Source organism: Mastigoproctus giganteus, chromosome 6 (genome assembly GCF_048544385.1).
Source record: "Mastigoproctus giganteus isolate SK-2022 chromosome 6, ASM4854438v1, whole genome shotgun sequence".
Taxonomy (NCBI): Eukaryota; Metazoa; Arthropoda; class Arachnida; order Uropygi; family Thelyphonidae; genus Mastigoproctus; species Mastigoproctus giganteus.
In genome coordinates this window covers 221,599,318-221,611,355 of record NC_143580.1, presented here as the reverse complement: position 1 = coordinate 221,611,355, position 12,038 = coordinate 221,599,318, and the positions used below count along the sequence as shown (strand labels likewise).

The 12,038-nt window shown below is 36.7% G+C and overlaps 1 protein-coding gene across 2 annotated transcripts in view; it reads left to right on the top strand.

Annotated features, from left to right (window-relative positions):
* The first annotated feature begins 1,474 nt into the window (after positions 1-1,474).
* The window catches only part of LOC150085009 (SANT and BTB domain regulator of class switch recombination), a 103,737-nt gene continuing 93,173 nt past the window's right edge, over positions 1,475-12,038 (top strand). For both annotated transcript variants that reach the window (XM_090375712.1, XM_090375710.1), the window contains exon 1: positions 1,475-1,521. The gene's annotated coding sequence lies outside the window, so the exon portion shown is untranslated. The remainder of the gene's footprint in view (positions 1,522-12,038) is intronic.

Genomic DNA, 12,038 nt, shown 5'->3' with positions numbered 1-12,038 from the left:
CCTGAACAACTGGCGATATTCCTCATACAATAAACAGTCGTACAATACATGATCTCAACTTTCCTTATTATGACCACAATTACGATTTGGTTGGGTTTCCAGACCAAGATCATACAACTTACTCCTTAAGGATCAATGTACCGTTAATATATAGGACCTCAACATATTAGGAAAAAAACCACTGCTTATTCTGGAATGTAAAATGAACTCTTGGAATAAATAATCTGGTAACCTCCCCCCCCCCCTCATTACACTTACATCCCATCTGACCTGCCATATTTTCAGGAGTTTACAAACAATCTCCTTCCCTCTTTAACTCCCACTGTCACATCATTAGGTATTTCAAGCCATGATATCTGCATTCTTTTCCTTGAATAGTAAACCAAAGGCTGTATATAACAACTGAAAATCTAACGGTAATACTCCTGCAATGATTTGCAGAGCATTTGTTGACACTGTCCTGCAAGCTCTTACCATTAACAACAACATTGATCTCTGAATTTACATCAACTTATTTCTAAATTTGACATTGGATATTCTTCCATACAATATCGAAACTGGGTCCATCAGGCTAGTAGTCCAGTGTCGCAACCACTGGGTCATCGCTTCTTCTGCAAGAAAGCCTGAGGCTTATGCTGCACCAGCCAAAAAAAAAAATTGAGTTACCCTGAGAGAGAGGTAGAAAGAATCACCAAGGAATAGAAGAATGATGATATTCAGCTCAGGACCCTGGCTATGCAGCCCATACTCACAAGATGTGAACCCCTGGGGATTTTTTTCCCAGGAACAGACAAACTTGTATTCCAGGGAAAATAATTCCATTATTTTCATGGGAATACAAATGAACTAAACGTCTATAATTACTCAATGTACAGTTTGATCTCCCTTTGTAAAGTAGGGAAATATTTTAACATTTCTAGTACATAGGGGCTTTTCTTGAATCCAAGGGGTGTCGTCATAATTATGGCTAAAAGCTGCCATGATTGGATCGGGGTCGATGTACACCAATTGCACAGCGTGTATATTACATTTATTGCATTAAAATATAAATTTAATTCCCCCACCTTAAAAATTAGTATTTTCCGTACTAGAATTTTTTTGAGACATTTATTTTTTTTCTATAAAATAGGATACAAGACACAGAATGAACAAACTTATAATTGCAGGAGCATATATAACTGTCCAATCGGGAGGAAGTTGTTTCTAGGGGATTCTTCCAATCAGATTTGCGAGTAGTGCTGTTTTATTGGTTTTTTGTTTCGTTGCTAGGCAACAGATTCTTGCCCGATCATGGCTTTTGTAACGTTAGGTTTAGAGATTACTTAGGTAATCTAAAATTAATATTTGTGTGATGTAGATGTTTGAAATGGCTACTTTTCCCTGGTCACCTGGGTAGTACTCCCTTCTTTTGAGTTAGTATGAAACCTTATAAAAAATATTTTAATGGACGCATGATTTGTAACTTGAATCACGTGCACATAAAGTAATTCATCTTTCGCCCACATGAAAAAAAGAAAATAGGTAAGAGAAAAATTTTCTCGCGTGTATTATTATTATTAGCCATAAGGTGCAAGGAAGCCTGAGGCTTATGCCGCACTGACAAAAAAAAAAAAAAAAAAAAATTCTGAGTTACCCAGAGAGAGAAGTAGAAAGGAATCACCAAGAAAGAGAAGAATGATGATATCCAGCTCAGGACCCTGGGTGTGCCAAGCCCATACTCACCAAATGTGAGCCCCTGGTGCTAATATGCCGTCCTTCCATCTATATCATTCTTGAATTAACAACTTAGTCGATTAGTCTGCTTTTTTTTTGTATTTAGAAATTTTCATTTATGCTTTTTTTTTAAATTTTTATCGTTATTATTTTTTTTAACAGGGTTATACAAATTCTTTCTTGTTGCAAAAAATGCATTAAAGGATGCAGTAGTCCGTTTAAAAATAAAACAAAAAAAGAATTAATATAAGATGTGATGATCAAGATCGAATCCAAATAAACTTAGCAGTTTATTTTCTTATCATCATCATCACCCATTTTCAATCCGCTGCAGGATGAAGGCCTCTCCAGCAACTTTCCAGTTCATTCTGTTTTGTGCAGTGGCCATCCATTTACTACCCACAAACTCAAGAATTTCATCTGACCATCCCTCTCGTTGTCTTCCAGGTTTTCTTCTAGCTCCTCTTTGGTACCATTCTGTTATTTTCTTAGTCCATCTGTCAATATTTCTTCGAGCTATGTGTCCCACCCAAGACCATTTTAGTTCTTTAGTTTTGATAAGAATGTCCTTTACTTGAGTTTGCTGCCTACTCCATGTGTTTGTCTTCTTATCTAACAGTCTGATTCCTAATATAATTCGCTCCATTCTTCACTGTGTCGTTCTCAGCTTCTCTTCCATTCTTTTTGGAGTGCTCAGGTTTCACTTCCATAAGTCATGGTGGGGAGTATACATTGGTTCATTATTTTACGTTTCAGACAAATTGGGATATTACTCCTCAGTATGCGACTATATTTCCTGAATGCTATCCATCCAAAATTTATTCTTCTCTTGACTTCCAGCCATTTATCATTAATACAGCCAATGACTTGTCCTAGATAAGTATATGACTCCACCTTTTCAATTACTGCTCCTGCAATCATTATATTCCTTTCTGTGGCATACTTGTTCATCATTACTTTTGTTTTAGCCAAATTCATCTTTAGTCCAAAATCCTTACTAACTCTGCATAACTGACTAAGGTTTTCCTCTAATTCTCTGGGATTGTGACTTATGACCAAAATGTCATCTGCAAATTGTAAATGGTTTAGGTACTCTCCATTCACATTGACTCCTTTCTGTGATCAGTCTAATCTTCTGAAAGCTTCAAGGGCAGCAGTAAACAATTTTGGAAATATTTTCTCCTAGCCGAACTCCTTTCTCAATTTTAAATTTCCTACTGTTTTTCTAGTCTAATAAAGGAGGTAGTGTTCTCATATATTTTCTTCAAAATCATAATATATGTGCCTTGTCTTTTCATAATCCAAAATGCCAAGCATAATGGTGTTTTATATTAATTTGCTTTCTCCGTTAGCTGTGATATTACGTGGAAGTGATCCACAGTTGAGAATCCTGTCCTAAAGCCAGTTTGCTCTTTCAGTTGATTCTCATCAAGTATTCTTTCTAATCTGTTAGTAATGACCCTTGTGAACAACTTGTAAATGTGGGATAACAAGCTAATTGGTCTATAATTTCCAATTTCTGATTATCTCCTTATTTATGCAGCAAAGTTGTTCTACCTCATTAGGAAGGATATCAGGTATGTCATATGTGTTACTAATTTGTGATCCATCTTCCCCATTGCTGGCATCATTCCCTCGCTCCTTGTATAATTCTCTGTAGTAGTCTTCTGCTATTTGAATTATGCTTTCTCTGCTATTTATAAGTACACCATCGCTATTCTTCAGTTTCAGTATCATTCATCTTTCTGTATTACTGCTCATGGCTTTTGATTTAAGTCCTTTGTTTTCCCTTAATGCTTGTTCTACTTCTCTTGTGTTAAATCTTCTTATGTCCTCTCTGATTCTCTTTCTAATGGCTTTACATAACTCAGTATACTCAATTTTCTCCCTGTCAGTGTTTATCTTGCTCTTCATTTGTCGTCTTCGGTTAATCGTGACAAGTGTTTCTTGACTAATTTTTTCTTCTTTGGATTTCTTTTTACCTATAGGTTTCTTGGGCTTTATCACTTTCAGAAAGTTGTAATATTCCTCGTTGATATCTTGGTCCTGAGCAGTCTGGAGAAGCTCGAACTTGTTCTTAAGTTCCAGTACATACTGCTTTTTCTCTTCTTCTGTTATCTCAAAGACCTTCATTTTATTTACTTGAGTCAGTTTTTTCTTTCTTTTCTTATATCTATATCAAGTGTGCAACTTACCATTCTGTGATCACTTCCAGTATTTACCTTGTTCAGGACGGTAACATCATTCACGATATATCTTCTGTTAGTGAGGATGAAGTCAATTTCATTAGTTATTAATCCATTTGGCTCTTCCATGTCCAATTTCTGTTCACCCTTTTCTTGAAAAATATGTTCATTACTAACAATCGTCGAGATTCTGCAAATTCCACAAGTCTTTCACCTCTTTCATTTAGCATTAGCATTAGTAGAGGCATTTGATGGAAAAAAGCAAGCTTATGCAGCATCAGCCAAAAAAAATAAATAAATAAAAATAAAAAAAAATAAATAAAAAATAACCACTTCCACTTCACCCCACTGTTGGTTCGAAATACCTGTCCAGCTGAGCCTTAAACTTATTTAGGCTATCAACTTCCACGACAAGGGATAGAAGTCTATTCCACCAACCAACCACCCGCTGGCTAAAGGCAAATTTCCTTCACCAATTCCAAAATTTCCTATAGTTCCCCTTTCTGCACTGTTTTGTCTCTTTCCAACCTTAGCATTGAAGTCCCCCATAATGATAGTGTAGTGGCACTAGCGTAGCTATCTTTTTTGGGCCCAGAGGCAAATAACATGTTCTGGCATGTTATTTCATTAACATGTTAATGAAAGTTGCAAAAACAGGAGACAGCCAAACAGGCCGGGGCCCCCCAAAGGGCTCGGGCCTGGAGGCAATTGCCTTGCCTGCCTGTAGTGGGCTTTCTGCTTGTCTAGAAGACTCAATTTTTGTGAACATTTCTTCAACCTCTTCATCATTGTGGCTTGATGTTGGTGCATAAACCGTTATAACCTTTAGTTTTAATTTTTTAGTTTGTACTTTTAGAAATCCTGAGCAGTAGTCTTGACACACTTGGTGATGTACTTTTGAATTCCAAAATGTGGAGTTGGCTTTCTGGTCCATACAGTTATAAAAAACACCAAAATGTGTTTTTCATAACTGTATGGACCAGAAAGCCAACTCCACCTTCACTCCTTTCACTGTTTCCATTGGTGTACAACAGATTTCCACTTGATAAACTTATAAGTGATTCATTTCTTTTTCTTGTTTCAGCCAAACTGATGATATTCCAATTCACATTTTCTAATTCCTTTTCTAGCTCTAATATCCTATCTTTACCGATGAGCGATCTTACGTTGTAACAGGCCAAGTTCAGTTTCCTTGCATGGCAGCCTGGTCATATCCAGAGATTCTTAGCACCCTCTGCTTCCACTCTGATCATCTTGCTGCCATAAGAGGGGGAGTGAAAGCCGCTGGGGACTGAGGGCCATTTGTTTCATCATTTTGTCATGTGCTGGAGGGTTTGGTCTTTTGCTCTTTGCGCTGACCAGGCATCTTGAAGAGAACCACTCTACACGTTTGTTGCCACCTAAGTGATGTAACAAGGTTTACCATCGAGAAGGTGTGCATGAGTGGATTTTAGGGAGGCAGGCCAACTGGACTTCTCCTCAATCCTCTGAAATAGAAAGATATTGGCTCCATCAGTGTTTTAGACTGAGTGTCTGATAACACCAGAATGCCTGTTCCCTTCTTAGTCCTTTCATTTCCTCACGTCTTGGCAAATAGGAAACGTTGGTATGTTTAAGTGATCATTAAATTCTCCCCTTCCACACCGATTTTAACACGCGGTTCCTAGGAAAATATGTGGCTATAAAGCATTATTATTGAACACTACAATATGGCTAGTCTAGTTATAAAAATTAATAAAATCTTGTAATACGAGTGGGTCAGTAAATCAGATTGTTTTATAATGTGGGATTTTAATTTCTCAGATATAGACTGGAACTTGCGGTTGGTCACTTGCACATTAGCAAGACTTTTGTGGATTTATTGGAGGATTGTTTTCTACAGCAGCATGTTTGAGGGACAACAAGTGAAGTGGGAGTAATACTCTTGATTTGATTATCAGCAATAATTATTCGTACATTAAGAATCTGCAGATAAAGGAACCACTAGGTGGTAGTGATCACAGCTTACTGATGTGGGATTTACTTAAAGACGTAACTACCATCAGGGATACAGGGAAGGGTGTTTCTTTTGTAGAGGTGACTATAATGGTCTCAGACAGTTTTTAAATTCTATACAGCGGAACCAAGTGATCATGATACCAACAGCAAATTCTAAATGGGAAGCATTCGAAGAAGTAATCTTGGAAGCTGCTAGACTTTTTTGTTCTAACCAAGAAATACTGTTCAAGGTTTAGGCCTAAAGGGATATCGGATGAAGTAATGAGACTTGTGGCAGAGAAGAAAAATCCGTAGGATTTTTGTTCTCTGCCACAGGAGACACAGAAGCCTATGGTAGATATTAGCTAGTCTGTAATCAAGTCACAAAGGAGGTTAGGCAAGTGAAGGCAGATTATGGGAAATCTTTGGCAATGGATGCAAAGAAAAACAGCAAAGAGTTCTTTACTTATGTAGAAGTAAGGGGGGTGAATCAGATTGGTCCACTTGATATTGATGGTAGGATTATTGATGACTCTGATCAGATAGCTGACAAACTGAATGAGTATTTTGCATCTACATTCACACATGAGGAATTCTGTAGGGAAGCGGAGGCCAGAAGCTTATTAAACTCTAAGAGGGTGCTAAATGATTTTTAAAACTGAGAACAAAGTGGAGGAGAAATTGTTAAAATTAAACATAAGAAAGGCACCCGGGGTGGATGGGATCTATCCAGTTATATTAAAGGAGGCAGCAAAGGAAGTAAGCAAACCCTAATTGCACATCTCCAATCTGTGGGGGGGGGGGATCCCCACGGATTGGAGATGTGCAAATGTATCCCCAATTCACAAAGGGTGATACGAGTAATTACAGGCTTGTTAGTTTAACTTCTGTTCCGGGAAAAATAATGGAGTTAGTGGTTAAAGAAGCACTGAAGGATCATCAAGACAAGACTGCAGTTTAGTTCAGACACAAAATGGGTTTGTTAAGTGGAAGTCTTGTCTGACCAATTTGATTGGATACTACAATGTCATCACAAAGGAACTGAATGCAAAAAATAATTTTTATATCATATACTTGGATTTCAGGAAAGCTTTTGATACTGTTGCTCATGGATGACTACTGTACAAATTGGAGCAGTACGCATTAAGGGCAAGTCGCTGCTATGGATAAAGGGATAGTTGAGTGGGAGAAGACAGAGAGTTGTAATCAATGGACACTGCTCTTTGTGGACTAATGTTATTAGTGGAGTCCTCCAGGGTTTGGTGTTGGGCCTTTTTTGTTTTGTATATTTATTAATGATATTGATAAAGGTCTATCAGGCTTAATGTAAAAGTTTGCAGATAATACAAAGGTTGGCAGGGTTTTTAACGACAGTATGCTACTGCAACAAGATCTAGAAAAGTTTGGTGGGCTGAAAAGTGGCACTGAAGTTTAACATTGACAAATACAAAGTACTGTATATGGGTAGAAATAAACCCAGAATCACATACCAACTGTTCAGTACGACACTCAGGATAGTGGAGAATGAAAAAGACCTGGTGTTAATTGTGCAGTCAGATATGAAGTTTTCTGAGCACTGGAGACAGGCTGAAGAGTAGCTCATGGGGGTCTTGTCAATCATATAAAGGAATTTTGTTAGCAGGGATAAGGAGTTGATCATCCCCTTGCATATAGCAGTGGTCAGGCCACACCTGGAGTACTGCATACAGGTTTGGAGGCCTCATATTAGGAAGGATGTAGACTGCTAGAATGAGGACAAACAAGGGCAATGAGATTGGTGAGTGTAACAAAGTGTTGCTCTTACTGAAAAGGCTTAAGTTCTGCAAATTGCAGCATCTGGAGATAAGGCACCTGCGAGGTGATCTGATTGAGGTATAAAATGAGTGATATTACTGAGCAGAAAATTTTTATCAAATTTTGTTTCAAATTAGGGAAAAAAGTCAACAGGATCCATGAAATGTTAAAAGCAGCTTTCAGAGAAGACTCTGTTGTTCAAACTCCTTTCAGTGGTTTGCAAAGTTTAAAGAGGACCTCTTGTCTATCAAAGATGATCCCTGCTCCGGCTACCCTTTACCTTCAAAAACTAATGATTTAATCACTTGTGTTTGTAATATTTATTATCAGGAGTGATTGGCATTTAATTATCCATGAATTTGGTAGTAAAATATTATTTCTTACGGGACATGTCAATTAATTTTAACAGGTTTTGGAATGTGATGTGGTGTCAGAAAATGTTTTGCCTTGCATCCTCACTGATGATTGCAGAGAGCAGCGAGTCCTTGCATGTTAGAATCTTCATCAGTGTGATGCTACTACTGCCTATATTACTTCCATAATTTTTGGTGATGAATCATGGGTGTATGGCTGTGAATGAAAAAAAGCATAGTCCCCTCAGTGGAAGACGCCATCTTCTCCAAGGCCCACAGAAGCAAGACATAATCATGCTTCTGTGGGCAAGATTACATCTTGCCTACAGAAGGCCCTAAAAACTTATTTAACCAAATCCCATCCTGTCTTATTTCGCACGCAAAAATGGTGCTGCTGCGATTCTCTTCTTCAGCAACATGTGGGTTTCTAGATGTTATGATATATTGTTACTGACTGATTTCTAAACTTTCATGGCATAAGCATGTTACAAATATTGCTTCCACTGTATCAAAAACACTAGATTTTAGGTTTTTTCCTTTACTTTTAGCATTACTCTTCTGCTAAATAGCTATTGTCTCTGTATAAATTACAAATTTGCCCTGCTATGGAATATTATACTCACATGAGGGGTATCATCGCAGATGTGAGTGGCACATTATAACGTTCAACATTTTTGCACCAATAAAATCAAATGAAAAAAATGAACCAGATGTGAGACTATTACTCTCTTAAATCTAGATACTGTCTAAAGGGGTGGTCAGGTTAATTAATGACTCATCACATACCAACTCACTCCACTCCCAATCAAACAGAACTGTTCATTGTTTCTGCTGCATACAGAAATTTGCCTTTAGTCAGCAGGTGGTTGATTGCTGGAACAAACTTCCATCAATCATTGTGGAAGTTGATAGCTTAAATAAATTCAAGGCAGAACTGGACAAACTCGTGGAATGAATGGATGGGTGAAATGGGAAAGTTTTTTTTTTTTTTTTTGGCAGATTCTGTATAAGCTTGCTTTCTTGCGTCATATCCCTCTACTAATGCTAATGCCTTTTCTACAGATATTTCCATGATCACTGTTTTTTCTGAATTACAGCAGTAATTCTACATCATTACACTCACAGTTTGACTCTACGCTCACTTTCCTCCTTTTCCTCATTGATTCGTCTTCCTACTTTTCTTTGGAACTACCTTTCATTATATTCATTTCCTGAAAATTGCAAGCTTCAGAAATTGAATTCCACCATCAATTATCTTCTGAACCTTGAACCCACTACACATTGTACTAGAATACTACAGGTTCCATACCTTTCCTGTGTGGGATCACCATAAATAATTAAAAAAAAAAAAAAACTGCAAAGAGACCATTCTTAAATTGTTCTTAATCAATTTCATATGATTACTTGACATTCCACTTAAGCCAAAAAGGCTATTATGGCTAATGTTCACGAAGTTATTCAGTCTGTTTATGAACATCAGGTTCCAAATATATGAGTTGCTTGCTTAGATGGTGTTGTGAATGGAAGTTTAATTTTTAATTTTCTTCAAAATATTAAGTTAACTCATCATATGTTGCAGAAACTGTATATCGACTCACAGTCAGCTACTACTTTGATCTATAGCAGAAGTGGAAAACTTATGGCCTTCAAATGTTTGCTTGAAGTTAATATGTGGTTAATTTTAACACTATTGGACTAAGTTCCATATCTGATGTCATGCATGTATTTGTTCATTGGGTTCAAAACACCAGGCTGGGCAATAGCTGAAGTGCCCAAAAAATGTTCATTGCCGATTTTTAATTATACAGTTTTTGAGGTGGATTTCTTAAAAATTATTTTATATTAAGACTGTGCAATAGCAGATTCCTCAGCTGGTATTGCAGTGAGATAATTTCACAAATCAGTATATGAAGAATAATGCATTTTACCACTTTCAAGAAATTTAGGATGAGAGATTGGGTAAGTTATCCAGGCTGTGTACCAAAACATCATCACTGCAAAACAAACATCAAAAGTGTTTGGAACTGTTCTAGAACTTAGTTAAGCTCAATTCTAAAACCACTTGATCTAGGCAACCCCAACCACAAGATCAGAATCTGTTGTTTTGCATTTTCTAATTGCTTTGCTATCACCCTTTACTACACACAATCCTTCATACCACTGAAGGAATTATTTCAGCTGATGATGAATAATGAATGAACATTTGATTCCAACTGAATCTTGGAATCAAAGACAAACTTTAGTCTTTAAAACTAAACAGTGCAGATAACATCCCATTAACTGTTTTGAAGAAAAACTACTACCTGAGTCCAACATGCCTTTCTGTTAATATTCAACCTACCATTATTATCTGTCAATGCATCTTCAAAATGGGAAGGAAACATTTAATTTTAGCAGTTTGGTTTGTTTTGGATTTTATTGGTGCATTGGCAACTATGGCTATAATGCACCATTTAATTAGCAGTATAGTCAATTATTCTTCTGAAAGTATTGATGAAATAGATTCACAGTAGCTTCTCTCAGAAAAACCATTTTATCTTTTTTCATAATTCACTCACTGCCTCCTAGCAGCACTGTTCCCTGGCTCCTCTGTTGGACCCCTCCTCTTGAATATATTCACAAATGACCTTCCCCTTATTAACACTGTGAAGAGGGCTGGACTAAAGTATTGATCTAGGCAACCCCAACCACAAGATCAGAATCTGTTGTTTTGCATTTTCTAATTGCTTTGCTATCACCCTTTACTACACACAATCCTTCATACCACTGAAGGAATTATTTCAGCTGATGATGAATAATGAATGAACATTTGATTCCAACTGAATCTTGGAATCAAAGACAAACTTTAGTCTTTAAAACTAAACAGTGCAGATAACATCCCATTAACTGTTTTGAAGAAAAACTACTACCTGAGTCCAACATGCCTTTCTGTTAATATTCAACCTACCATTATTATCTGTCAATGCATCTTCAAAATGGGAAGGAAACATTTAATTTTAGCAGTTTGGTTTGTTTTGGATTTTATTGGTGCATTGGCAACTATGGCTATAATGCACCATTTAATTAGCAGTATAGTCAATTATTCTTCTGAAAGTATTGATGAAATAGATTCACAGTAGCTTCTCTCAGAAAAACCATTTTATCTTTTTTCATAATTCACTCACTGCCTCCTAGCAGCACTGTTCCCTGGCTCCTCTGTTGGACCCCTCCTCTTGAATATATTCACAAATGACCTTCCCCTTATTAACACTGTGAAGAGGGCTGGACTAAAGTATTCTCAGTCCCCGGGCAGAACGGTTATTCTGGTGCCCCTTTGCATATCCTAGAAATCTGCATAAGGATTTGTAAAAAAATTTTTCCCTTGCTCTTCATCTTCTGGCATGCCAGTAAGAATGGTGCTCCAGGTGGCTGCTCTGTTAGCCTGTGCCTTAATCCAGCACTGACTCTGAAAGCATTTAAGATTACTGTTTGTTGATGATCTCAAACTGTTCTCTATCATCTGTAATCATGTTGCTCATTCAGGTATCTCTAAATAATTTCTTACATAGAATTATATTAATGAAAAGCAAAAGTAAATTTTTGATACTTGGCTGTAGATAAAGTTACATCACTGAATTTAATTCTAATTGATTTGGTTCGGAGAAATGCCAAGCATGTGCTAAAGAGTATTAACATCGGTCTCTATTAGATATGAGTAACGAAAGTCAGACACGAGGATATGTTAAAATGCTTAGTATTAAAAATTCTAACTATTCAAAATGCCAACAGCTTTTATTACCAAACAATTAGATTATGTAAATTTTTTATGTAAAATGTGTCTGTTGTTAATAATATAAATAAAATTTATGATGGTAAGTTTTTTGATGAATTTCAGATTTTACCACCTTATTGTAGATCAAGGTTTTTGTGATGAAAACTTGGCTGTATTTCCAACTGATTATTATCATATGGGTCCCAAGAAAATTTTGTAACCTATTTTTTTTTATGGAATCAACCGGTTTTGGTTGTACATCCA